At 42.7% G+C, this 26838-nt stretch overlaps 1 protein-coding gene across 1 annotated transcript in view; it reads left to right on the top strand.

The window, feature by feature from the left end:
- The window catches only part of LOC138575469 (phospholipid-transporting ATPase IK-like), a 1193252-nt gene that overhangs the window by 211612 nt on the left and 954802 nt on the right, over positions 1-26838 (top strand). Inside the window, exon 2 of the mRNA XM_069649486.1 lies at positions 25548-25600. The gene's annotated coding sequence lies outside the window, so the exon portion shown is untranslated. The remainder of the gene's footprint in view (positions 1-25547; positions 25601-26838) is intronic.

The raw sequence follows: 26838 nt of genomic DNA, 5'->3' as shown, positions 1-26838 counted from the left end.
ACCAAACCCACTCGTATCACATTTTGATTGTACTACTCTGAATTACTTTTCTTATATATCATTCCTTATTGTTCACCCATCCTCAAAAAAAAGGAAAAACCCCAGAATATTATTTGAATATAACATGTAAGCTATTTTGGTTGCTGATGTGCCTGCTGCCGCAGTCTGTGTGCAAGCTTTGGGTCATAAGTATGCATTCAGGGTGTGCAAGCAAATGATTGACTCCTTCGGAGGCTCATTGCAAGCAGCAAACAGGGCTGCTCGTAGGCCGGAGCACTAGGAGGGTTTTCCTCAGTCCCCCGGCAGTCAGGTGTCTCCCACATGTCCAGGATTGGGCTAGCAGCTCCCGTGACCAAAGAGCTGTTCTTCCACACCACCCCACTCGCCAACTGCGTAACGGATGGATACCCCATGGCCATTACCTAGCATAAAGGCTTTGTGGCATAACATACATAAAGCAAACACCATAATCTATTAGGCCATGTATGAGCGAGACTTTGTGTAGTTCACACTTCACAGAAACGCTTCTAGGTGATTACATTTTGGGTAGCCAAAGAAAATCAGATCCATTAGGGAGATCGATTTGCCCAGGACCACATAGATTAGGTGAAGGGGAAGCTTAGCTGTGCCCCCAGGTTTTCTGGTTGCACAGTTTACAAATGCGCGCGCTTCACATTGCACATTTTCCGGTTGCATCTTTACTTGTCATGGGTAAGAGTGAAAGTTAAGTAAGCTTTATTGTTTTAGTTCACATCAGTCTGCATTACTGTACTGTATTTGTAGTTTTATTTTGCAGGTATAAAACACCAAGCGACACATACATAAAAGCCTGGATTTGCATATTATGTTAAATGGTCCAACTTCAGATGTTTTTAATTTGCATGTGTGATACAACCATCTGCTTTTGGTCAGAATTTCAAACAGCACTACTTCTCATTTATACAGATTTTTTTAATACATTCTCACAAGAAATTATACATACAGTTAACTGCACATATTCGACCCACTAAACACATGTTTTACACTGTTATAATTTCACCATAAACCTGTTTCCAAAAATGATCCCCTTATCCCTAAAAACATCAACGTGGAACAGCGTGTTCTCTGCCAAATATTTCACCTGTAAACAAGAGTTTAATTTGGATCCATGAAAAACTGCAATCTTGAGCTGATACAAAGGATGCCTGCTGCCCTCAACGTGTCCTGTGTGTTTCTATGCTCTGCTTTCAATAAATAGGGCATCCATAAATCCCATTTACACATTGCATCACGTGGGTGCAACAACCTTAGAAGCATCCATTTCTTGATAGAAGTTGGAATACTGTGGTTTAAGAAAAAATACAAAACCGAGTCTTTAGAGATTATATATTTGCTCTGTTTGGGGTATCACTGTGCCAACAGGTGGGGGATGTCGCATTGTTGCAGTGGCGGCTGGTGAATTCTTTAATTGGAGGGGTGTAAATATTTCCAACAAATGTGACAGAGTGTGTGGGGGTTCCCAAAACACCTAGGTGTGGTTCTCGGGGAATCTCCCCCAAAGACAATTTTTTGAATAATGGGTTAAAATGGTGCATTTTACAGCTCACCTTAAGTGAACAATTGGATACAAATGCAGAGAGTTTGTAATTGGTTTTATAAGTTAACTCATGAAAACATCCAATCGATACAAGTCACCAACAGCACACCAGAGCATTTCCCAACACATTTTCATGATGCCCACAATACATTCTAGTATAAACATGTCACTCTGGCGGTGCCCATTTTTTTCCATGCTGGCTGCACCAATATGTACCAGTATTCCCATATAAAATCATGCTCATGTTTGTGCATGATGTCAGTAACGATAATATAACAAAACATGTCCATTGCAGGTCTGCCAATATAACAGTTTCCCCCCATAAGACCATACCCCTGTTGGTTTAACACAATATCAACACATGTCCAAACTGGCTGCACTGAAATGTGTCTAGCCACATAATAAAACAACCTGCTTGCTTTATCAAAGATGTTCAGCAAAAACAAATGCCATGTGACAGTAATGAATAGCTAAACTGGCTGCAACAAAATGCCAGTCTAGCCACTTTCATGCTTGTTTTTATCAAAGATGCCCAATAACAAATAATGCTGTTATATTTTTCCCTCAACCACTCCCAAAAAGAATAAGTGGCCTGGCACAAACATACAAGTGAACACCACACACATTCACTCAACATAAACTCACTCATTTGCTCAGCATTCACTCACGCACCCACACACTTGCTCATTCATACGTGGAACCAGCACACACTCATGTATCACATACTCATTCATTCACACATGCATGCATACATAATACATTCTTCTTACCTTCAGCCCAGGTCTGGACTCAGCTCTTCACTGCACGCCAGCCTCCCAGGGAAGCGGAAGCCCTCCGACTGGCGCATCACACAAACAGGAACCAGGAAGCAAAGAGCACTTTCTGGTTACTGCACATGTGCACAGGAGCTGGAGCACTCCCAAGCCACAGCTCCAAACTGTCTGAATGTGTGGGGGGAAGCACAGGATGGCTCTTACCCACATTCACAGGTTCAGTCCACAGTTTGCATCCCCAATGGGCCATGCATGTCTGGGGAAGCAAAACTCCCCCAGCCTTGTAGGGTCGATTGGACATGCACAGTGTGAAAAAGAAACTGTCAAAGGTAAAGCAGGTTTCCCTTTGACAGTTTCTGCCAACACAGGAGTGCTCCTTCAGCTGCAGAAAGCAGCTGAGGGAGGGTTCAATGTTTACACAGCTGGCAATGGGCCTCATTACAACTCAGGCGGTAAGGGTTTTACGGCGCCGTAAACAGCGCCGACCCTTACCGCCTGAGTACGAGGTCCCTTAGCGCCATGGCGGATTTAACACCTGCTTTAAGCAGGTGTTAAAATCCATGGCGCTAAGGGACCATGGAGTTAATTACGCCACCGTAATTTACGGTGGCGTAATTAACGCCTTCCCCACTCCCATTATGCCCTATGGGGCAAAAATGGGAATGGGGAAGGGTAAATGGGGATTGGGGACTTACCGCCCCGCCAAGGTCGGAATGGGGCGGTAAGTCCGCCAACCACCATGGCGTAAACGTAGTTTACGCCATGGTGGTAAAGTCACGGCCCAGGCGGTAACTTACCGCCTGGGTCGTAATGAGGCCCAATGACTTTTGTCTGCTTTCAACTCGTGGGCCAGAAAAAAAAAAGAAATGGTTAACTTAAGAAGCTTACAAAGTATTCCCAACTTGCACACCTCACGTCTTTGAATTTTTGTCTTCAGAGGGGTCTCAGCTCCCCTCACATTCAGCCTGTGAAGGCTGAAAACCTCAAGCCACCACAAAGTCAGCCACACTGGTATGTTATAAACCTACATAGCTCCCACTCACACACACGAACACACACACTGTGACAAATTTGATTCTGTTCCACAGGAGTTCGGATGAGTAGGGGTAAAATGGCCCACTCAGCCCTCACACTTATATAAACCAAAACATAAAACAATCATAAAGGTAAAACAGCGGACGGTTAAGAGATATTCCTCCTTTGCCTTTTGTGGTAATGTGGGCTAAAGCTCTAAAGAAGGGTTTGAAGGTAAACCAGTAGTGACCCAAACAATACAGTATTGCAGTGCAAAATAAAGGGAATGCCCAATAAATCTCTATATATAAAAGTCAAAAGTTGTTTGTGGGTTATTGAAGAGTTGTTCCTTATTCAATTCCACACCGTTTCACCAATTTGCACCAAACGTTTCATAGATGTCTATTAGGCCCCTATGGTCATTACTGGAATTTGGACACCCCACCCCTTTCCCTGGATTTCAGCAACAGTTAAAAATATTGTGGGTCCTGCTGCATCAGGGGAAATTATTTTTCCAGAGGATTTTTGTGAGATGGTGCAAGGAAAAAGAACATGTTGGTTCTCAACTGATCCCAACACGAGTAACAAAACTCGAAAACCACATTTCAAGGCCCTAGGATGCACAATTTCAGAGATATTTGCACCGCAATGCACTGCAACAAACTGCACCATGCTAGGGTAAGATGGAACAGCGACCTACAGGATAATACATTTTCAACAATTAATTAGTGTTATCATGTCTGTCTACAAAACCCGTTCAGAGAACGGGTACTTTTGTAAGTGTTCTTTAAAAATATAAACATTTTAATCAAACACACTATCTGCATATAGAAGATTGCTTATTTTGCTGGTAAGAAAGCTCAGCGGGTTGAGCGCTCGTTGCTGCGATCTATGTGTGATCTGCACGTCTCAGGTTCAAATCCCGGCAAGGCCAACTCAGGCTTTCATCCTTCCGGGGTCAATAAATGAGTACCAACTTCGGTTGGGATGATAAATGTATGTACATATGTTCTCTGTAAAGCGCTTTGGCTGAAGGCACTATATAAATAACAAATCATTAACATTATCATAGAACAAATAGAAATGCTGTACAAAAACCCATGCCAAAAGAAGAACAGAGAAGATGTGACAGATTGGAGAAAGTAGCACTCTGATCATAGTTCCAGGGGTGGCAGGTAAGATACTACCATGAAAAGTTGTGTGTTTCCTTCTCTTCCTAGTACTTGCACTTTCTGTGACAACGGCCTATGATGTGTTGTCATCATGACAGGTGACATTAGAACTTTTGTTTTAAATGATATTTGATTTACCCCACCTGACCTCAGCAGAATGAAATCCTAACTCAGCCTTGCGGCAGGGTTTAAACTTCAAGAGCAGGCTGCCTTCATAGAGGCCTCTACTTTACAAAGGACCTATACGGAGATGGCCCACGCTGCTTGCCTGCCACCACTTCCCTCTGCTTGAAGAGGAATTAATAGCTGGCACATAGACCGTGTGGCGATGCTGCGCATATGCTGGGACGCAGCGTTTACTTATACGGGGAACAAGGGATACCCATTGAGGCTACTGTCAGAAGTATGTGCAGCAGGGATGGGCCTTTTTTTAGAGCAAATTACAAGTACATTAAAGTGATGACGTGGACATTTTAGGTCAAGAGGGAGTATGACGCATTGCCATTCGGCAAGAGTGTAAAAGCCCTGTTTTTTTAAATATGTATTACATTTTAAAATGATGCGAGTAATTCCATCTCTGAAAGGGTAATCTGCTACTCAGAATCCCATTTCATAAGCTCCTTGCCGAAGGCTTAGTGTGCATCTGTGTCCTGCTGCAACAGTAGCCTGATTTGCAGTGCCTGCTCTCCCAGTGGCACAAAGCAGGTACAGAGGTCGCAGCTGCCCATTTGACAGTTGCAGTGACAGACAAGTCTTTGCAGCGCAGGGGCTGCCTTTACAATATGCCCCTGCACACAGAACTAGGATAATCATAAGTAATCCATGCAGGTAATAGGGTAAACTCTAAATAAAAGCTATGCATGAGTTTAGGCATAGTGCATGGCAATACGTAAGGTCATGGACGCCACATTCAAATTGATATTGCACCTATGCCAGCTCTTGTGAGTCAGCTCTGCTGTGGAAGTTAATGTGCATTCTAATCAGCTGGGTGAAGACCGCCAAATGGCAGGATAGGAACCTGGAGAACTTGGCCCACCTTCATTGATCTCTTTGTGAGGGCAGGTAACACCCTCCACCAGAGACACACCCATTCATAAGGAGCAGCCTCACACCAGGGTGCTGCAATTCTAAGGCCCTTTGTTGCCAGTGAGAAGGGAAGTGGAGGTAGGAAAGCTCTGGTCAATGGACGGAGACTTCCATCATCTTAGTTCTCCATATCTCTCTTCTTTCATGTCCTCTCCACTTCCTCTGGAGCAAAGCACTTTGGGTGTGACATAACAAGGGCAACATCCACTCTGTTCAAGAGCAGGGATTGGACCACTAAGCCAGGATAGCTTTATCCCAATCACCCGAGGACTTGTGCCTTTAAAGGAAGGGGTATGCCACCCCTTTGGCAGATTCTCCAGATTTGCAAGATTCTCTCAGATCCTCTCGAATTATCTCAAGACCGTAGATTCACTCTGAAGAACTCACTGCATTTCCTTTGTGAAAGTTTGACTTTCCAAAGCCCTCAGCCTGAGGTGAAGGAGTCGTCCAAGGCAGAAGGAAGATCTGTCTCCTACCCACTACCAGGGAACATCAGGAGTGACACCTGCTGCGGACCAGGACCTACCACTCTGCACCAGCATTTCCTAGAGCTGGGAGAGCAGCTCCTAAACAGTACCATCCTGTCCTTGAGTTCCCCAGAGTAGATGTAACAGCAACCGGAAGGCCAGACCAGCCGAAGTTCCCTGATCTACCACACTGATCTGGGCACTCCATGTTCACCCCACCTTGAATGAGAGGGAAGTCACCAGCGCTGTTTTTTGCACTCCTTTAAACCAGCTCAACACTGCATCATGCCCCAGCTAGGCCCCTCACCTGCTAGGCCCAAACCGATTGCTCAATGCTGTGAACCGATCTGAACCACTGGTGTGCTGACTCTGAATGGGGGTTACACTGCCACGGCTCGACCCAGCTAGCCCTCGAATGTCTTCATCATCAACCTGCACATCGACGCACCCAATATCCCCACTTGACGAACATCGCCCGCCATCTAGAATTGCTGGAGCATCACTCATCGACCCCTCCTGGTGGCGAAAGCCTGACTCAACCTGACCCAACTGCAAAGCAATCCTCGGACTTCTCGACCTGCATCTTTGAGAGCCCCCATTTGACGGCACAAAGTGACAGCATTCGTCTCTACTCTATGCCTGCTTGCTGCTTGGACACAATGCCCGAACTGAGCTTGATCCGTCCACATCACCCTTCGCCATCAGGTCTGACTCAATCAACCCACCAAGAACCGAATCCAGGTACTGTTGATCCTGACGTGCCCCCTCGGTCCACTTGGACCCTTCATCGACATATCCTTTTTGTGGCCAGTAGCTTACCTACCACCACTGAAACTATTTATTTTATTTATTTTATATTTGTAAGGTGCCATACAACAATGGTGTTTCAAGGCGCCACAAGACAAAAAGGGTGGGGGGACAAGTGAGAAGATACAATAATGGTCCTACTAGGCCTTGTGACATTTGCATCGTGCAAGTGCAGAACAAGAAGTGCGAAGGAAGCGTGGGGGTGTGCCGGTCTGTGCAAAATTAAGTACTCAGGAGGGAAGGTAAAAGGGAGAAGGGGAGAAGTGCAATTGCTAATGGGAAGCCAGAGGGCAAGTTCCAGGGAATTCAGGTAAGTGTAGTAAAAGGGGTGTGAACTGGGCAGCAGGGCTTGGGACCCTGTAGTACACGGAGGATGCAGGCATCCCGTCACTGATACAGAAGAAGGTGTTAGCAGGGGAGGGGGAGAGTGAAGGGGGAGGAGACAGAGAGGGTCTTGAGGAGCTTCTAGACCTTGAGGAGATCAGGCTGAAGCCTGAGAGGGCCAGGGAGGCCATTCTAGAGGGGTGTTTCTGCAGAGAAGAGACCTCTACCCATCACAATTTGCTTTGAGAAGCATCTGATTTGCATAGAGTTGATCTAGCAGACCGAAGGGCTCTAGCAAGGAGGTATTTAGGGAGAGAGAGTTGGATGTGGCGGAGGATCAGGCCCCAGAAAGCCTTGCAGATGATGCAGATGGTCTGGAATTTGATCCTAGCAGCAACCGGTAGCCAGTAAAAATGAGGGCTGGAGAGGTGCAGCCCCTGGGCTTGAGGGCAAGAATAAGTCTTGCAGTCCTATTCTGGATTAATTGAAAGGGCCGGAGGGAGGAGGAAGAAAGATTGAGGAAGAGGCTGCTATAGTAGTCAAGCCTAGAGAGGACCACAGCTCTGGAGACATTGAATGTGAGTGGGCAAGGTAGATGTTGAAAAGCCACAGCGAGAGGATGGAGCCTTGGGGACTCCGCAGGTGGAGAGTGTGATAGGGGAGAGAAAAGCACCCAGTTGAACCTCCGACTGCTACTTTCCGTAGTCTGCTTCATGGTGTTTAATTCAAGTATATATTTTGTAGAACCTATTTCTACATATTTCTTTTATAGAAACTTGGACATTCCCTTTACTTTGGACTGTGTTACTGTGTTGTTTGGGTGACTACTGATTCACCTTCACACCCTTCTTAAGAGCATAGCCTTCTCTCAGCCCACGTTACCACAAAAGGCGAAGGAGGTTGATCTCTAACCTGTCCATGTTTTACCTTTCACTGCATTAGGTTTTGGTTTGGAAAAATAGGAGTGCTATGAAAGCGAATCACAGTGACATTTTATGGGTGGTTGCAAAGAACTTTGGGGAAGTGAGGGTCATTATATTTATTTATTGAGCATTTGTTAGGCATCTGTACAACACAATAGTGTTTCAAGGTGCCAAATGAGAAGTGGCAGAGATATTTTAGGTGATGTTGCAGGGGCTGTAAGAGTTGAATAACATCCAGGTCCTCAACCCTGTGTGCCACTAACACCTACCTCCACCATGCTCCTTGTTCTTGTTGTGAGGCAGACATGTTCCTGATTGTAGGTCTAGGGTGTGATAAACGTTATTTAGTGGTGGCTTGTCCGCCTACTGACTCCTCTCCTACTTTTCTGACATGCCATGGTGTGTCAACCCCCCCACTTACCCTCTCTTAGCACACATTCAATTGCCATTGGCTCAAAACAGCCAAGCCCATGGAAATTAAATGTGTGAATGACTGACAGCAGACCCTGGTTTCAGACTGGTCCAAGTCTGTCAATTAACAGTAGGTACTGTTGCACAGTTTCAAAGAGCTGGCAGGGACATAGGACCCCACCAGCCTCTACTGCCAAATCTCTACGCATATTGAATGGATGTAAGGGCCCTGTGCTGAAAAGCCTCTTTGGTGTGGGGCACAGGCCTGCACTAGCCTCTTGGACTGAGCCATCACACATGCGCACTTCTGTCTGTGATGTATGATATGCACTAGAGGAAACTATATTTTTGAATCACAATTGTAATCTTTAACCAAGCTCAAAATAACAAAGGGGGGAGAGGGGGCTAGTGGCACTCTTGAGGTCCAATTCTAGCATTCACTGGTTAAATTGGAGTTGGGATATGTGGTCAATGTGGTTGCTATGTTCTTAATAGGACCTATAGGAGACGTTGGGAAATCTTTGATTGACTTAGTGGCAGATATGTGTCTGCAATACACCAATCTGGTAGTGTTAGGCGACCTTAACTTTCGCTTCAACCTCCCTAGATCGATGGAGCTGAGTTCCTTCTATGACAGTCTGATCTCGATTCACATCAACTAGTCCAAGGCCCTACCCATATCCATGGGAATACTCTTGATCTGTTTTTTTTTGTTGGAAGGATTCACTGTTATGCTCTCGGACTATTGGACCAGTAGTATGGTCTGACCACCATTTAGTTTCCTGTGTATTCTTGTCTACATCCCCCCCGCTAAGCTTCTACCCCCAAAGACTCTTCTACGTTCATGGCAAACGGTTGATGTTAAAGCACTCAGCGCTCATTCTTGGATGCTGCTGACATATATGCTCCACTGAGGCTAGTGCAGGGCCGCAGGTTACCCCCCCAACCCTGGTTTTCGGAGCAACTTAAAGCCACCCGTCTGAAGTTAAGACAGGTGGAACGTTAATGGCGCAGAAATTATGACCCCGGTCTCAGAGAACTATACAAGTATTGTCTCTCAACTTACTTGGCTGATATTGAAACCGCCAAAGCCACCTTTTTCTCCCATAAGATCGAAACAGCACTGTGCCAACCTAAAACCCTTTTTTCCATCGTGAAGTCACTAGCCTCCTCCGAAACCCTTACTTATAGGGTCAAACCATCTCAAAAACTGTGCGATGATCTCTCTCCTTTCTTTATCAACAAGATAAAAGCCATTAGCACTAATATTTTGAAATCACTGGCCATACCAATCTCGAAGCCTGCCAAACAACCTCCTGTTCCCCCTGCTGAAGTCTCTAACACCTGGTTGACCTTCCCTCTTTTTACTGCGGTGAAAGTCCTAGGTGCTATTCAAAGAATTAAATCATCTTCTCCTGAGGATGCTATCCCCATTGAACTTATGAAGAAGATCGCTCCGATCTCCTGGTTGAACTTACATCGGCTAGAAATAATTCCTGTCAATCAGGATTTGTCCCATCAGAGCTGAAATCCCTTTCTTAAGAAGCTCACACTCGTACCCACGATTCCTGCTAATTTCCACCCTATCTCTCTACTTCCTTTTCATTCTAAATTGTTGGAGTCATTAATCACTCCTCTACTGTCCTCTTTCCTGGAATCTTCTAAGGTTTTTAATTCTGCATAGGCAGGGTTTAGACCTGGCAGAGGCACTGAAAGCGTGCTAGTATCTGTGCAGGATGATATGTCCAGGATGGTTGACTCAGGTGGGGTTGGGGCATTGATTTTGTTAGATCTCTCGGCCGCTTTTTATACGGTCGACCACTCCATCCTGCTGTCCCACCTGGCACAGATAGAATATCCGGCCAGGTACATGCTTGTTTTACCTATTTTCTATCAGAGCGTACTCAGACCATAGCCATGCCTCCATTCCTCTCCTCGCCCTGTGTCCTCACTTGTGGTGTCCCGCAAGGTTCTTCTTTATCCCGGATCCTGTTTAATATTTATATCTGGGCTCTGGTATGCCTTATCCGCGCCCACGGCCTCAACTGCTATTCGTATGCCGACGACACCCAAATCTTGATCCGTTTGGATCATAATTGTTAGAGGTGACGTTGTGATTGTTTGAGTGCCGTCGGCGACTGGATGGAGCAAAACTGGCTCAAGCTCAACGGTGACAAGACCGAGGTGTTGGTAGTAGGCTGTCCCCTGGACTCCTCACTATGGACCACTACTTTCTGGCCTGGCTTGTTGGGTCCCCTCCCCACTCCAGTTAGTAAGGTAAAAAATCTTGGTGTTATTCTCTCTGCTTCTGTCTCTATGTCACATCAAGTCACAGCTGTGTACCAAGCAAGCCACCACCATCTCAGGATCTTGAAGAAGGTTCTACCAATGATACCCGCACCACTGCGCTCTCCGGTAGTCACAGCACTGGTTCTCTCCCGCTTGGATTACTGCAACTCCCTGTATCTGTCGCAGCCTATTGGCCTGATTCATCAGCTGCAGCGTATACAGAATCTGGCGGCTAGGTAGGCTACGGGTACTCCGTATGGAGCTCACATCACTCCGGTTTTGCGTTCGCTCCATTGTTTACCGGTTAGCCAGCGCGTCTCCTTCAAAGCCTGGTGCATTGTCCATCGGGCTATCCATGGTCAAGAGGCCGAGTTTCTACAAGCCAAATTTTCCCGCTACCTCCCAGAGCAGGACCTACGCTCCTCCACTGCAGATCTTCTTGTTGTCCCAAGATATCATCGCACTAGAGTTGGCGGCAGGGCTTTTTCCTATAGCTGCAGCCAACCTGTGGAATGGTCTTCCTCTTAACATGAGGAAAACTTCCAACCACCTTGCTTTTAGAAGAGCGCGTAAAACCATCCTGTTCTAACTCCTTATTCTGTGCCTCTCCTAGTTGTTCAGTTCTCCCTCCTCAGCGCCATGATGCCTTCGGGCAACCGTGCGCTATATAACTAAGGTAACATAACATAACATTAATCAAGCCAGACTAGTCTCCTCCTCAGTTTGACTAATGACCTCTTTCACTACAGGTCGCGTATCTGTCATGAGTTGTTTTCAGCCCATCCAAAGTCTAGCTTGGAACTTCCTGTGCCTGTTTGTATTTGTATTTATTTTTATTTATAGAGCACTTTTGCCAAAGCACTTTGACTAATTAATTAGTAACAGTGTAAGTTAACATTGAACTTTACGGAAAGATTAAGCATGGGATAGCAATTGAAGCACATGAGTTTTTGATTTAGTCCAAAAGACATGGAAGGAAGAAGAGGGGTGAATATGAAGAGGAAGGATTTTCCAGTGTTTGGGTGCAAGGAGCGTTAATGAACAAACACGAGAAAAGGTGCAGGGTCGTTTGGGAACAGAAAAAAGAAAGAGTGACTGAGAGCGAAGGGAACGTGCAGGGTTGTATAAGGAGACAGAGAACCGAGATCTGGATGAGCAAGACCATGCAAAGATTTGAAAATGAAACAAAGTCAAAGAGAAGATAAAGATCAAAGGAGACCATAGAGGCCGATATGAGAGATGGAGTGGCAGAGGAGCGAAAAGGGAGCTGAAATAATACACAAATAGTGGAGTTAATGGCAAAGTGCAAATGAGGAAGGTGGGAGAAGCGAAGACCAAGAAAGAGAAAAGAACAGTTGTGAGGCCAGGAAAAAATCCCAAAGAGTAAACCAAGAGCTTCATCATATCCTGAAAAGAGAGGAACGGACAAGCACGCTGAAGATTATAAAGATGATAGTGGGCAGAACGAGCCATGGTAGAAATATGAAGAGGGAAGGAGGATAGCACAGGGGTAAGGTGCTGGTCGTGGAAGCAAGACAATGTAGAGCAACAGAGGTTTGAATCCCGTATATATGCTCAGAAACCGAACTCGGTATTAAGCATGTTATAAAAAAACAATTAAATACAAATAAATAAGGAAAGCAAGGGGTAAAAAAATGACCTATGGTTATGGGCAGAGGACGGGAAGGTGAGCATAATTGGGGGAAAATTGATACCAAAAATAGATACCAGATGGCAGTGGAGATGGGAAGGAAAGTATTTGTTTCTCCTCTCTCCCTCTCCAGCACTATCTGAAATGTCATCAGGCCTAGTACGATAGTCACTTGTTTTGTTCCTCTCCTTCCTTCTCCTCCCCCTCACCCTCTCCCCTTGTAATCCTCAGTCTCTATCAGAAATGTCGTCAGGCCTAGTACGCTAGTCGGCTGTCTGTTTCTGTTTCCTTCCCATGCTCCCCCTCCCTTCGTTACCTTTGTCTTAGCTCTGGCACTATCTGAAATGTTGCCACGCCGAGTACGGTAGTACATTTCACATTCTTTCAAATTGCGGTACCGTTATTGACCCCGGTTTCCCTTTGCGGGTCCCGTCCTTAACGCCTGGTAAAACCAGGCGTTAAGGGAGGACCCGCAAAAGGAACTCGTAGTAGGGTGGTAAGGGATTACCGGCACCGGTGCCCTTGCCGGTGCCGATAATCCCTTACCGCCCACCTCGTAATGAGGCCCATTATGTATAGGCGCTATATAAATAAATTATCATATCATATAGGATCTCAGTCTTGGAAGGGATAAGATGAAGGAAGCGAGAGGCCATCCATGCCTTGACAGCAGATAGGAAGAAACAGTGGGCCTCATTACGAGGTCAGCGGTAAGGGGTTAACGGCAACAGTAAGGGTGCTGTTGCCGTTAAACCCTTACCGCTGCATTACGAGGTCCCTTAGTGGGAGCCGCTAAGAAACCAAGGAGCTAATAACGGCCCCGCTTTTAGCGGACCCGTTATTAGCTCCTTCCCCATTCCCATTGAGCCCTATGGGGCCTCGATTGGGAATGGGGAATGGTTCTCAGATTGGGGACCTACCGGGTCCTCCAAGGTTGGAATGACCCGGTAAGTACCCATTCTGAGAACCCGGACATGGTATGCGGTAAGGGAGTAGCCATGGTGCCAATAGCACCATGGCTACCTCGTAATGAGGCCCACTGTCTTGGAGAGAGGGAGAGAAAGAAGAGAATGAACAGAACAGTGTGAGTGTCATCAGTGTAAAAGTGACATGAGAAATTAAAGGAGCTGATTAACACAGAGAGAGGAATGGTGTGCAAGGAGAAAACAGGGGGCCAAGGACAGAACCCTGAGGGACCCCACAAAGAGGTTTATTGTCAGCCTACTTCTAAGACTCCACAAGAGCGTCCATTGAAAGTCGTGGCAAAATGTAAAGGGGCCAGTCGGCCTTGGATTACAAAATATGTGCACCTTGTTCTTCACTTGTCTGTGGGGGAGACAAGGACCCTTTAGGAGCTGAACAAGGACAGGCAACGCAGGAAAGTCAACCTCAATTAAAAAGGCTAAATCATGTACGGCCAGATGAAAGTTGGTTATATAGACCTTTCCAAAATTCTATTGCTAATAACTTCTGACTCACAAGACAGTTTAGAAGACATTTTCCCAAAAAAGGGTTTTTTACGGGGCCTCCCAAATTGGGGGAAAATGTGTCAAAAGGTGGAAAGGTTTTTAAGAAAACAAAACACTGTTTTTTGTCTAGTCCAATTCATTTTTCCATAGAGAAATAATGCCTTGATTGAACACGGTAGCGTAAAAACTGCTGGACTGAATTGCACCAAATAAGAAACCTGCTTTTTTGGGGGGGTTTCATTTTGTTTTTTTTGTTGTTTTTTTTGCTCAATGCAAGTGATTCCTGGAGTAAAACGGGGAACCTGGGAAGCTGAAAGTGAAAAGTGCACAAAATGATATTTGGAGTAGGAAAAAGGGTGTATTAATTTTAACACCTGTAGGTGGGGATTGGATTAAGAGGCGCACATGTGGTGTGGTGGAGTTTGGAGTGGGATGGGGAGCCCATTTGGGGGAGAAGGTTATCACAGGAATCCTGAGGGAATCTTGTGAGATTACCGCAGAAAGAGTGCAAAATGTGATCTGAAAAAAGAATGCATTGCATGAACCGGAGAGTCAAAGGGGGTAATGGCTATGGGTCAGGGAGGAAATGTGCATTGAAGGGAAGTGAGGGGAGCTAGGAATGAGGAGGGATACTTGGTGAGCTCCACTGTGGACAGGCGAGACTTTCCTTTTTTAAGCGTGTTCTCATTACTGCAGTAATCAGCAAACGTTATCGTACCGCGGGAATCACTCTGTATTATCACAGGAATGATTACCAGGAATGATTGCCTTTGAAAGAAAGGATGCCAGCAAGAAGTAATTCATTGTTAGCTCGATTACTCTTGGGAATAAAAAAAAGAGAACAATAACCAATTGCCTATGGACCACTGGGGATAAATCATAGTCTACAACTTGCAAAGAGGTCCGATCTACTACATTTGCAGTGCCTGAAACTAGTGGCGCTTGAGGTCGCTGGACATAGGCATAGGGTATGGCTGATTGGACCTCGTTATAGGGAAGGGGGTGTGCGCCTTAGCCAGTAGGCCAGTGGCCTTAGCTATTTTTAAGTCCTTGCTGCAATGTTGTCAAAGGCCATGGCTAGTGGCCCTGAAGAAAATATACCATAACAAAACCCTTCAAATTCACTGAAAAAACTTTAGTTAAGAGAGAATTAAGGTAAGCTGATTTATCGCAACAGAACTATAAATTCTGCTGGAACGGGCAGTGAAGCCAGTATTAACGCTGCCTCCGCCCGCCACCCCTTACCCCTCGATGCAAAGCCCATGAGCACATGTATGATATCACAGAAGAGATTCACACTGACCTGGACAATGACATAATTGTGGTGGGCGATGTGTGCCACGATAAAATGCTCAGCACTTCCCACTCCCACATAATTTCAACTGTTTTATTGTAATAGATCACCTTCAATCTCTCTTAAATAATGTTTTGTGTGTGTCTGTGTGTGCATATGTGCATATATATATCCAATGAAAAACCTTTAAGGGGACGCTCTGGTTACAAGTAAAACTGAAAACTCCCACAGTGCACTGCTAGAACTAACAGCCAGGCCATGAAAGATGAAATCACAAATGCCAACTAAATATACTAGATAACAATATAAAAGAACAAACCATTTTCTGTCCCAAATACTTTTCTCTAGCATACAATAAAGAACATAATCAATGGACTTTTATGACTGTCCGCGGTCTCCACAGTGCCCTTTCCAGGCCATGGATCATTAAAAGACGCGGACAGCACATGCACGCCATCCAAGGCTGCTCTTCTTCCCTTTTCAATTTTATATTTGTAACACTCCTTCAATGCCTGCTTTCAAACAGTCACACACCCATTAACCAATCCCTTCCAAAAACTGTACATATAACCCTATGATTATATTACGCTTCCACACACCACCTGCTACTTAACAATCTTCTACAGATCTTTTGCATCTGCATTTCCCTTACTTACACGAAAAGGTTGTACACAGTGCTCCTATAAATGCACATATGCATTGTGCAGTGAGAGAAGTGCATAAATAGAAGGGAGAGTACAGAAGGGCAAATGCTCATGAGAACTCAGGAGGAAAATACCAAGGTGGAACACCACTGGCTAACTACTGGAGCAAAGGAGTCCCAAAGGAGGGATGCATCTTAACAGTAATATCCCTTTAACAGAGTTTTTTCTGTCAATTTAATACATTTTTATAAGTGAAAATGTTTCATGGTGTTAAATCACTGTATATAAGTTATTAATAATTCCTCTTTTCATATATATGAAAGAACTGTAAACCTCCTTTAATAAACCCATTTTCAACAGATACTTATGTTTGTCATTATCAGCAGCGCATGCTGGGGATGCAAATCATTGTTCAATTTCTTACGGCATAAGGCTCAACCATGAGCCCAGCCGAACCAAACCACCCCTATTATTTACTGCACCTACCCTGCATCCTAGCTCAGTGTGCACTATACCCTAATAATGTAACCAATGGTCAGTGCTCATGGCTTGCAGCCATGGCCAGTCTCCAAATACATGGTGCATGGGCTTCAGCCATGCCTCATTCCCCAATGAGCAAATCAGAGTACACATTTGTGTTTGCTGAGGGCCAGGCCCACTACCCAGTAGTTGTTCTACTTACATACTTACACTTTGGAAAAATAAAACACAAGCCATATTTCCAAAAACATGTTTTTAGGTCCTTTCTAATGCTCGTCGGGCAAGTGCGTTGTAATCTTGTCCACCACTTCAGGCTGTAACCGCAAGCAGAATAATTTTTCCATTCAAACCTACCGCTGCGGACATGCTGCATAACCCAATTAGCAAATTACAGTACACATTTCTCCTTGCTGACGGCCAGATCCATTGCACAGGAACCAATGTTATATCACTGTGTTGTGTACTTACATTTTCACACTTTCCAAAAAATAAAACACAGGACATATTTGCAAAACCATGCTTTCAAGTTCTTGCTGACCCTCCTCATGCAGCATATTTGCAGCACTTCAGCACTTCAAACTGTACCCACGATCCGATCCGATTCTTTTTTTTTTGTTTCCCATTCAAACCTATCCCCATTCGAAAAACTTTAGCACATAGCTGGTCCCTGGTGGCCATGCCCACCTTAACCCCATTGCTAGTCCCTCGTGGTCATGGCCAGTAGTCAGATTGTCCGGGCCTCTGGCCATGACTCAGACAATCTGGCCACTGCCCATGGCCACAGGCTATCCTCAGTCACCAAATGTACATCACTATTTTTTTTACCTACATTATGACACTTTTCAAACAATTAAACATGGACAAACAGCAACATGGTTATAAGCACATGTAGAGACCCCCCTCTAATTTTTCCCCCTATTTACAAAATCCCACCAAATGTTGCATAGACATTCACATCTAGGTCTACAATCTTTTTTCAAACATTTGCACAGATTCGTCAAATGACACAGCATTTCTAAGACTCTAAAATATTTTGGGACCCCCCCCTCTAATTTTGTTCTCTCTTGGCAAAACAGCACCACACTTTGCCGAATCATTGAGATTTCGGCCTAGAATGAAATGCCCAAATTAAGCCATCCGAAAAACTGCTTTTCACCAACTCTTTAATGCAGAAATATGCATAGGACTGCCCCGGACAACCGGACTGTTCGCGGACATCGGAGCTGAAAAACCACCCATTTTTCGGGCATTTTAAGACCATATCCCATCCCAGCCTCTTCACCCCTCAGCTCCTCTGAGATTGTTTCATTAGTTTGACAAGTGCAATGTTGTGTTTTCTAATGTTTTCACTGCAGTGTTCGTGGACAGCGGCAGCTGTCTGCGAATCCAACATGGCTTGCGTTTCCAAAAATCTGACGCACCTCAAGCTTTTCACACTCCCACCGGCGGGCGCATCCGATGTCCCCGGACATCACGCCGCGTTCTAAATCAATCGGAGGCCTGTCCGCAAACCGAACAGGGAAGTGAGTCCACAGACCGAAACCAGATATCACTAATGTTTTTTTAACCTACTTTTTGCAAATTTGGTGAAAATCTGTCCAGCGGTTTAGGCTGTAGGCATGAGCAAAAGTTTCTTTCCATTGTGTCTATGGAAAAAAAAAAACACATTTTGGGATCCCCCTTAGAACTCTGACCCCCCCTCCACGAAACCTCACCAAACTTCGCAGAATGAATATGACGGGGCCATATACTTTGCTTGAAAAGTTTTGTGAGATTCGTCCAGGGGGGGGCAAAGTTATAAGCCTTGCAAAAAGAGCTCTTCGTATGGGTTGAACAACTTAACCATAACTACACGGCTGCTACCATGCCATGTAATATATATATATAATATTGTACAGGGTGGCCGTCGCCGGCCTATAATATAATTAAGGTGAGTCAGAGATCTATAGGAAATTGAATTGTTAATAACGTTTGACCCATATTATAAATTATTCTGCAGACAAAATTGTACAGGCAGGCCCTCCCTAGAATAGGAAGTTTGTGAAAGATTTGTTAAAAAATAAAAAGTTATTAAGAAAACAAGAAAGCGCTTTCGGCCTAATCCCCATTCATTTTCCCAAAGGTACATTTTTAGGCAAGCGCACAGTGAAACCGCGGGACAGATTTGGACCAGGTCCAAAACAACTTGGTAAACATATACAAAAATTGACCAAAAGGATAGGGGATGACACATCGTATGCATTTACCTTTTTATAAATATCAATAAATGCTAACATTTCAATTTGATTTAGTATTTATTTTTTATCAAAAACAATTCAATCACAAATAAAGTTTTCAAAAATTGACTCTCACTTGCTCATTCCTACCATCCATTCACTTTCACTTTATCTTAAAAATTGTGCATTTCACATCTATAGTCATGACATCTTGGTCATGTTCGACAATCTACAATTTTCACACTGTGAATTTCCTTATGTTTTTCATCAAATTAAGTTATCTGCATATATCAATTACACAGTAATAGTCATCGACACGTTTTTCGGGTGTCTGTTAGGACCTCAAAAATAATGTGCTCTTGGTGACGCAACTTTCATCAGGGCCACAAGGGGAGATTGTTTAATTCCAATTTGACATGATAGGGTGAATCACACCACCTAAAAAAAACAATAAAAAAACATTTATTGATTTGTCATCAAGCCATCCCCTCTTATTTATCTCTCACTCTAAATGTGAAGAATGCTTCTCAATCAGTAACCATTAAATCGACATTTATTATGATGGTAAATTACACAACAAATATCAAACACTTGGATTAATCCTTATCACATACGTGGACCTATTTTTATAGACAAACCCTAAAAGGATGTCAGAATAACGCAAGATTAGATTCCATGTAGTAAATAGGAATGAGATAGCAACCATGGGAGATATTCACAAACTACAAACATGGATTGACTATATGAAATTGCGACCGAGTATGTGACAGTCAGGCAATCTGTATGGCTTTACAAGAAATATGAATGAAACTGAATTTATCGTACTAGACAGCCATAAATTGAGCATATAGATGTTTGATTGTTACCACATGCCAATACGGCATAGTCTGTCCTTTACGTTCTAACAAGATTATGCAAATATGTCCTACAACTAGGTAATTAACTATTTTGTGACATAATGTGGATGCATTATTTAGTAAATGTGATGATGGTTTTTCTTGAAAGAAAAAAAACTATATGGAATTATGGCATAGTCTTTCTTCTATGGCCATGCAACCATACGCAAATGGGACCCATTAAATATTTGGCAATTTGGCGTGATATCATGGAGGAATGATTTCATACATGCGATAATATAGGGATGAATTTAATAGTTTGCTTCTTTTTAGAGTAGTTCTTTAGAGTGATTTTAAACAGAATTGTAAGTATTGAAAATGTTGAAGTCAATAAGTCCTTTTTCTACGACCATTCTGCCGTATAAAGATAGGAGACACGAGGGAATGTTTCTCGCGACTCCTGTGTGACGGCTAGTGCGATCCAGAATCGAGGGATTCAGATGTCCTAAAGGTCGAAGCTCTGACAAAGGTAAGAAATATAGTAGTGGGTCCGTATGAATTATATTGCATCACTAGTAATGATGAGGATTCTAATTCGCTGCCCTTGGCTTTACAACATAGCCGATAGCAGTTGACGAGTTTGTTTGTCAGAAAAAGGACGGCAGATCCATCGGTAATCTATTGTGCAGGATATGTGGGAACTACAAGGAATAACACTTTGATCCTTTGTGGGATAACATGGGGCCTCATTTGGATGGAATTGGGAGTGAATAAATAGGTTATTATAAGATGTGACAAGAATGGAATGATAGTGGGAACATTAATAAATATACACTTAGTGAGGTACCCCGAATAGGATACAAGTGGGAAATGTGGTATAGGACATGAAATGGGGAGAATAAGATTCCGTAGTTTGAATACTCGACTAAATTGCTAAATTGGAAAAGGAGTTCTAACTGTAGGCCTCTATAGAAAATGAGATGTAAACAGCAAATGGACTAGGTTTGTTGCTAAAATTTAATTGAGGGTCCACAATTTATTTTTCTAGAGCTATACGGACTCATTAAGCCAATTTTGAAGAAAAACATTGGCGGTCGTTGAGAATTTAACTGTGATCACCACATGAGTGATCATGAAGAAATAATATGAAGGAAATTCACAGTGTGAAAATTATAGATTGTCGAACATGACCAAGATGTCATGGATATAGATGTGAAATACACAATTTTTAAGATGAAGTGAATGGATGGTAGGAATGAGTGAGTATGAGTCAATTTTTTGAAAAGATTTTTATGTGATTGAATTGTTTTTGACAAAAAATAAATACAAAATCAAATTGAAAATTTAGCATTTATTGATATTGATAAAAAGGTAAATGAGTATGATGTTTCATCCCCTATCCTTTTGGTCAATTTTTGTATATGTTTAGGATATATTGCCTGCAGGACCAGAACAAGGGATTATAACCAGGTACTCCCTTTTTTTGTGATACCATAACAGCTTGGGCATGAAGCGTTGTCTTGCGATCCTTTTGTGGTTTGGGGTTATTACATCCAGTACTTTTTAAATTATTTGACGGAGAAGGGGGTGCCCCTTCTCCAAAATTAACAGCTATATCTAGGGTAAAGTGAGAATCCAGCTGCTTATAAATGAAAGAGCAGCCATCTTTCCTTTTTTCTCAATGCGAGAGATAGCCACGGTTATACCCCAGGTTATAACCAAGGGTATCAGAAAATAAAATGCATGAAATAGCCATTTGCAGGTCAAAAATCATGTAAATGTTATCGGGATTAAGGTGGGGGAGGCAAGAGGACACCAAGTGACATTTACAAAATACAATTTTCCGTTAGAGTGTAAATCCTAATTTGTTAGACCTTTACAAAGTACTGTTGAAAGTAATGCAAACAGCTATTTTGTATTTTTTATAATCCATAAAGATGCAATTTAATTTGGCTTCAGTAACAGCCAGTAAATAAAGGCCCCATTGAAAAAGGGGTTGAATTGCATTTGTTCTGCTCACATAGGCTAGGACAGAAAACCCTAATTGTTGCACCATGAAATGCATGTGAACTGAGTGAAAAGAAAATACTTTAGAAAAAGAACTCTTCAATTTCCAATGGTTATGGGAGGATGTGTTAGATGAAACTCAGTCTAGGCAGAGGTTTCCACACCTAACCCATGTTCACCTTTCTAGTGATGGTGGTGAACACAAATGGCTATTGTGTGTTGGGGATGTAATTATATACTCCCCAGTTTCACTTATTATCCTAAATTGCAGTAGAGTCTGAATGAGATGGCAGCATATCAATAGCTGGGATTTCTCCTGCAAAAAATCCATTGTATGTTGTAATATTTCCTATCAGATCTAGCCATTAGCAGGCCCCCAGATAAGTGTCGTAAAAGACTTGTAACGGATTAAAATCTTGAAAATGCAACATCTTTTATCTTTCCATGCATATCATTAAGGCAAAGAGAGGGCAAGTGACTTGACAGAAACCACAACAAATCCTTTGATTCTTATCTGCATGGATAACATTTCAATGAATGGAGCAGCATCTGAAAACCAGCCTTTATTCTCTGCTGTTTCTGAAAGGCTCAATGCACACAGCTCATGCTGAGAGATAAGGAAGTGTTGGTTTCCCTAGGAATTATGTTGTGTTTTGTCTGTAGATGCTGAAGGAGAGAACCATAACACATACATATATATTTTCCTAGCCTTTTAGGATCTCCTCAGTAATGAGATGAAAAACAGTTACAATTGGGAAGCATCTTTTGTAACAAATAAATCAAGATTTGTTTTTCAGTGAATGCACGCTTACACTGCACAAAAGTATTTTCAGGAGTTCCTTTGTTGTGTGCATTTATCATCAAGATGCATCTATGTGGTGTGTTCAAACACATCAATATATGGAACGTTTTCCACAAATGCAATACACTGCTTGAAGTCAGACATCTCTGCTACACAACTCTGTTTTGTTTCTTATGGGTTCTATTCATTTTCAGGTTTTGTCAAGTTCTGTTTGCCTGTTGCATACTTTTTACACTCTTGCAGAGGCAAATAATTCGTACTCTTACAATTTCATTTACATTCGAATTATAAAAGCAGTGTGTAAAACCTCCCCACCTTAAAACCTACTCTGAGTTTGCTATGTCTAGTTTAAACATCCATTCAACCATACCTTGGAGTCAATGTGGTAAACAGTAATATAACCTTAACTATTCTTTACATGCCGGGGAAGCTCGGTTTGTTAGTGCTCATCTATTCGATTTGTGACGGGGTGCTTGTGCTAGCACACTCTGTACTTCATCTGTTGATTGTGAGGGAAACTTGCTTTCCTGTCACAATGTGGACCACTGTCACATGATAATGATTTCCAAACAGTTTTAACCGTTTGCACGGGTCACCTGGGTGCACATATCTCTTACTCTCTTGCAAAGGAGAACATTCCTTTTGCATCCCTTTAAATCTCATTTACTCTCAAAGTTTAAAATACTCACACCTCAAAATCATAATTGGAGCACAGGCCGTTTTGTAAATAAGGACCACGTTGGATAAAAATTAACAAACCGTATATAGCTATTCACCTTGTCTTTGCTAGAATGCAGATCGAATAATTGTCCAGTGTTAGTCTGACAACATTCTGAAGCTGGGATATCCCCTACTCGTGGCCATTTCTTCTTGAAAAGAAACCACTGCCTGTCAAATTACAAGGATCCACTTGTGAGCCTCTTATTCACAGTTGCTGCCTTGCAATCAGGATGCTACATTGTTCCATTAACATCTGTGTACCTACGAAAAGGGTTGTCTCATGGCTCCACATTGAACTGTCTTCCTATGGGAGCCATTCAGCAATGGTGACCCTGTGCAGAGGCCTAACCTGTGGAGTGGGCATCTTTGCACGTTGTTTCAGTGTTTCTTGTAGTGCACTAAAACAAGCATCTCTCACCCTGGCAGATGGTTAAATCATGGTTCTGAGGGACCAATACTCATGTGGATGCTATTATTGTGATGAGAAAGGTCCTTTTCTATGGACCCTGTCGAGCAGATGAGGAGTTGTGCAACAGAAAGGTCCTTTTCTATGGACCCTGTCGAGCAGATGAGGAGTTGTGCAACATTCTGTCCTTTATGAAGGAACCTCTGTCCGCTCAGAAATGCTTGACTGAAGTCCTGTATGGCATTGGCTATTGCTTGTTGAAGTCTGCGACTACCTTCAGTAAGCAGTAGAGGGTATTTGTTAATCTTTTCACACGAACATTCATCTTTCGGAGGTCTAATTTTGAAGCCTGGAAAAATCTGAAAAGGGAAGTTTTGGCTAACACTGATAACACTAAGGGTGTAAGCAGTGGAATTGAGAGTTTAAATGGAGGTTAAAGGGAGGAGGAAGTGATGTGAAAATGGTTGCTAAAGCAAGTGGTTCAGTCAGAGAGGATGTAAGTTACAATGTCAGGTTAGCAGAATAGCCTACCTGAACCCAATAGGCACAATTACATTAGCTGATTTCACTGTTAAGTGACCCTACGTGCTTTGGACCCCATTTGCACACATTGTATATATTTTATTTAACATTAACTTTAAAAGAGAATGTGTACTAATGTCTCACTCCAATAATATTGCAATTTGTTTATGGGGCTTTTGGAGAAAGAAGTAGCCTTTAATCAAAAAGACGGTGTAGGTGTTTAGAAGCATTATAGTTTGGATTTCCAGTAACACTCTGGAAAATGAAATCAAATATAGTGAGTATCTGAATGTGAGTGATAGCAGCAAACTAACTCTACTATGGGGTAGAACATGGATAGATTTCTGTACATAAAACACTGAAAACAGACACAATTTCAATTCCTCACGCACACTCCAAACGCTTTATTAGTTCAATGCAGAAAATTACTCGGGCTACTTTGCAACTATAGAGAATTTAAAATCTCTGAGGAAGAATCCCATAATTCGGATTTATTTACCAAGGTCACGATTTAGAAACAAAAGTAAATGTACAAGGAACAAATAAACCTGTCCTATTGCATAGTCTGAGGAATCGCGACATTAAAATGAACAGTCATCAGTTTCTTTTTCACATTCTATGTAAAAGCTGGGTTCTTTGACAATTGAATCAAGACCTAAACATGTTATCTCGGAAAGACCAACACTCACATTCCATAAACAAGGTACTTTGAGGAATAAATCATATCCAAGTACCATACTGGCAAATGCGTTCATGTCAGGCACCATGCCCTTTCACGTGAAATAATGGAAATTTGCAAATTTGGAAGAAATACAACACAGCCTATGACCAACGTTACAATTTGCATAAACACATTTTGTTCTATATGGTATCCCTTGTATTTGTGATAAACAGTCCATCAGAAGTACTGTCGGGTAGTTGCAAGGTAGTGTTTCAGATCCCGTAAGAGCAAGCAGTGTGACTTACCTGATAGAGATTAATTGGATTATGGAAACAACTGTAATGACACGATGTTGTACTTTGCATCATTGAGCAGATGCCCATTACCAAGCGAGGAGGAGGAAGATGTGTGACTTTGATACGCCTGAAACAATTTGGATAAGTAAGACTCAAGCAATCAAAATAGGCCTGAACACAGGCAATGAATTTGGAACCTTTATTGGAAACTGACTGAGCATAAGACTCTGAAGAACAACAGCCTCTAGAACCTCTACTGCATATCCCCCCCTGTTGTGACATGTTCTCAGCCTCTATGATCAGATCATATGCGTTTATAAATAATATTGCCTTCAATGTGTAACTCTGTGTTTTTTATTTACCATTTTCTTCCTTTCTCGTCATTAATTTTCATGAAATAGCTAATGGTAATTAGGACTTGAATTACCTGCAATTACCAACATAGATGTATTAACCAACTTCCTCTCCTTGGTAATTTCACCTGCAGGCATGAGTGGATTATTTAACTGAATTGTACAATGTTTTTCATTTCCATTATGTGCTACACGGTTTCAATTTCAAAACATTATTTTGCTCAAACTATATAATAAGATATTTAGTAAAAACTATCATTTGTGGAATAGTTTTATGCAATTGTAATGATGTTAATGACCTATTTCTATTCTTATTCTGAGACTTATGTAGTTCTTTCTTTCCATCAGTGATCTAATGCAACGCTGACAGACCTCTGGCAATATTACAGAAGTCCTGAATGGTAAGTCCCATAATTTGTTTGCTCTACTATTGCTTTGCATCAGCATTAAGCTGTTTTTAAGATGCAACACATTTATTAAGATGTATGTCTTGAATAGTGATTTGTGGCATTTTTATTTCAACAGAAGTCTTGAGAAAGCGCTTGTACTCAAGCAGACCATGTAGACTCCTCTTAACATTTGGATTAATAAATCATTTAGCAGAATTTGTATTTGACTTTATCTTGCATTAGAATATAACTTGAGTGAGGCCTGAGTGCACTTGTTCCCTTAAATTCTTGAATGCACTCTCTCAATGCCAACATGAGAGGTGCACATGGAGGCTGCCCCAAATTCACGGTTCTGCAGGCACAACACTTTCATCAAATTTAAGCTGTTGATATTGGGGTGTAACTAGCTGCTGAGCCATTAACAAGGATACCTTTTTTAAAGGAGGAAGAAGGGTAGTGCCCTGGGAAAGGAAATACTATTTTTACCACTGAAATGGTATAGTGAGTCATGCAATGGAGAACTGGTGGATGATCCATGTTGGCTTGTGAATGGTGTTCTAATGGTGGGACGATTTAGGGAATTTCTAGGCATGGCAGAAACCTGATTCTTACAACATGCTAATTTATCTATCTTTATTGATCTTTAGGTAAGACCCAAAACCAAAATATGCAAGGCGTTAACCCCTCATGAGACACCTCTTCACTCCTGATTGTATCAATCACTCCTGGAAGAGTGAAGGATAGTACTTAGTCCACTGGCAGCAGGGTCAGTGCTAAAAACCTCTCCCACACAAAATTCAAGGTTGCAGCTCTTGCTTCTCCTCTGGATGCTTCAAGGAGGAGAACCAATAATTCAGAAATAAAATCTCTGGGACGCGTCTTCAATGGTCCCCTGCTACCCAAGCAATTGGCCATTAGACTCACTGAGATAAGGCTACTTTGCATGTGACTATTTCATTTGGCCTAGTTTGAAACCCTAATTCCTTTATTGGCATAAATGAATGGGAAAAATGGCCCATGCGTATGAAGGAACTGAATTAAGTGCAATTACCAGCATAGATGTAGTAACAACATCTTCGCTGTTATACTCTCACCTACAGACATGAGCCGACTATGTATACAGGGGGTGTTTGGGGATAATTCCCTGCTAAAGTCCATTCTGTTGCAATTTGCATGTGACTATTTCATTTGGCTATTTTGAAACCCTAATTCCTTTATTGGCATAAATGAATGGGGAAAATGGCCCATGC

The sequence above is a fragment of the Ambystoma mexicanum genome, chromosome 1p (assembly GCF_040938575.1).
Source record: "Ambystoma mexicanum isolate Mex_15411 chromosome 1p, UKY_AmexF1_1, whole genome shotgun sequence".
NCBI lineage: Eukaryota > Metazoa > Chordata > Amphibia > Caudata > Ambystomatidae > Ambystoma > Ambystoma mexicanum.
The sequence above is the reverse complement of the archived record's forward strand: the minus strand, read 5'-3'. Positions and strand labels throughout refer to the sequence as shown.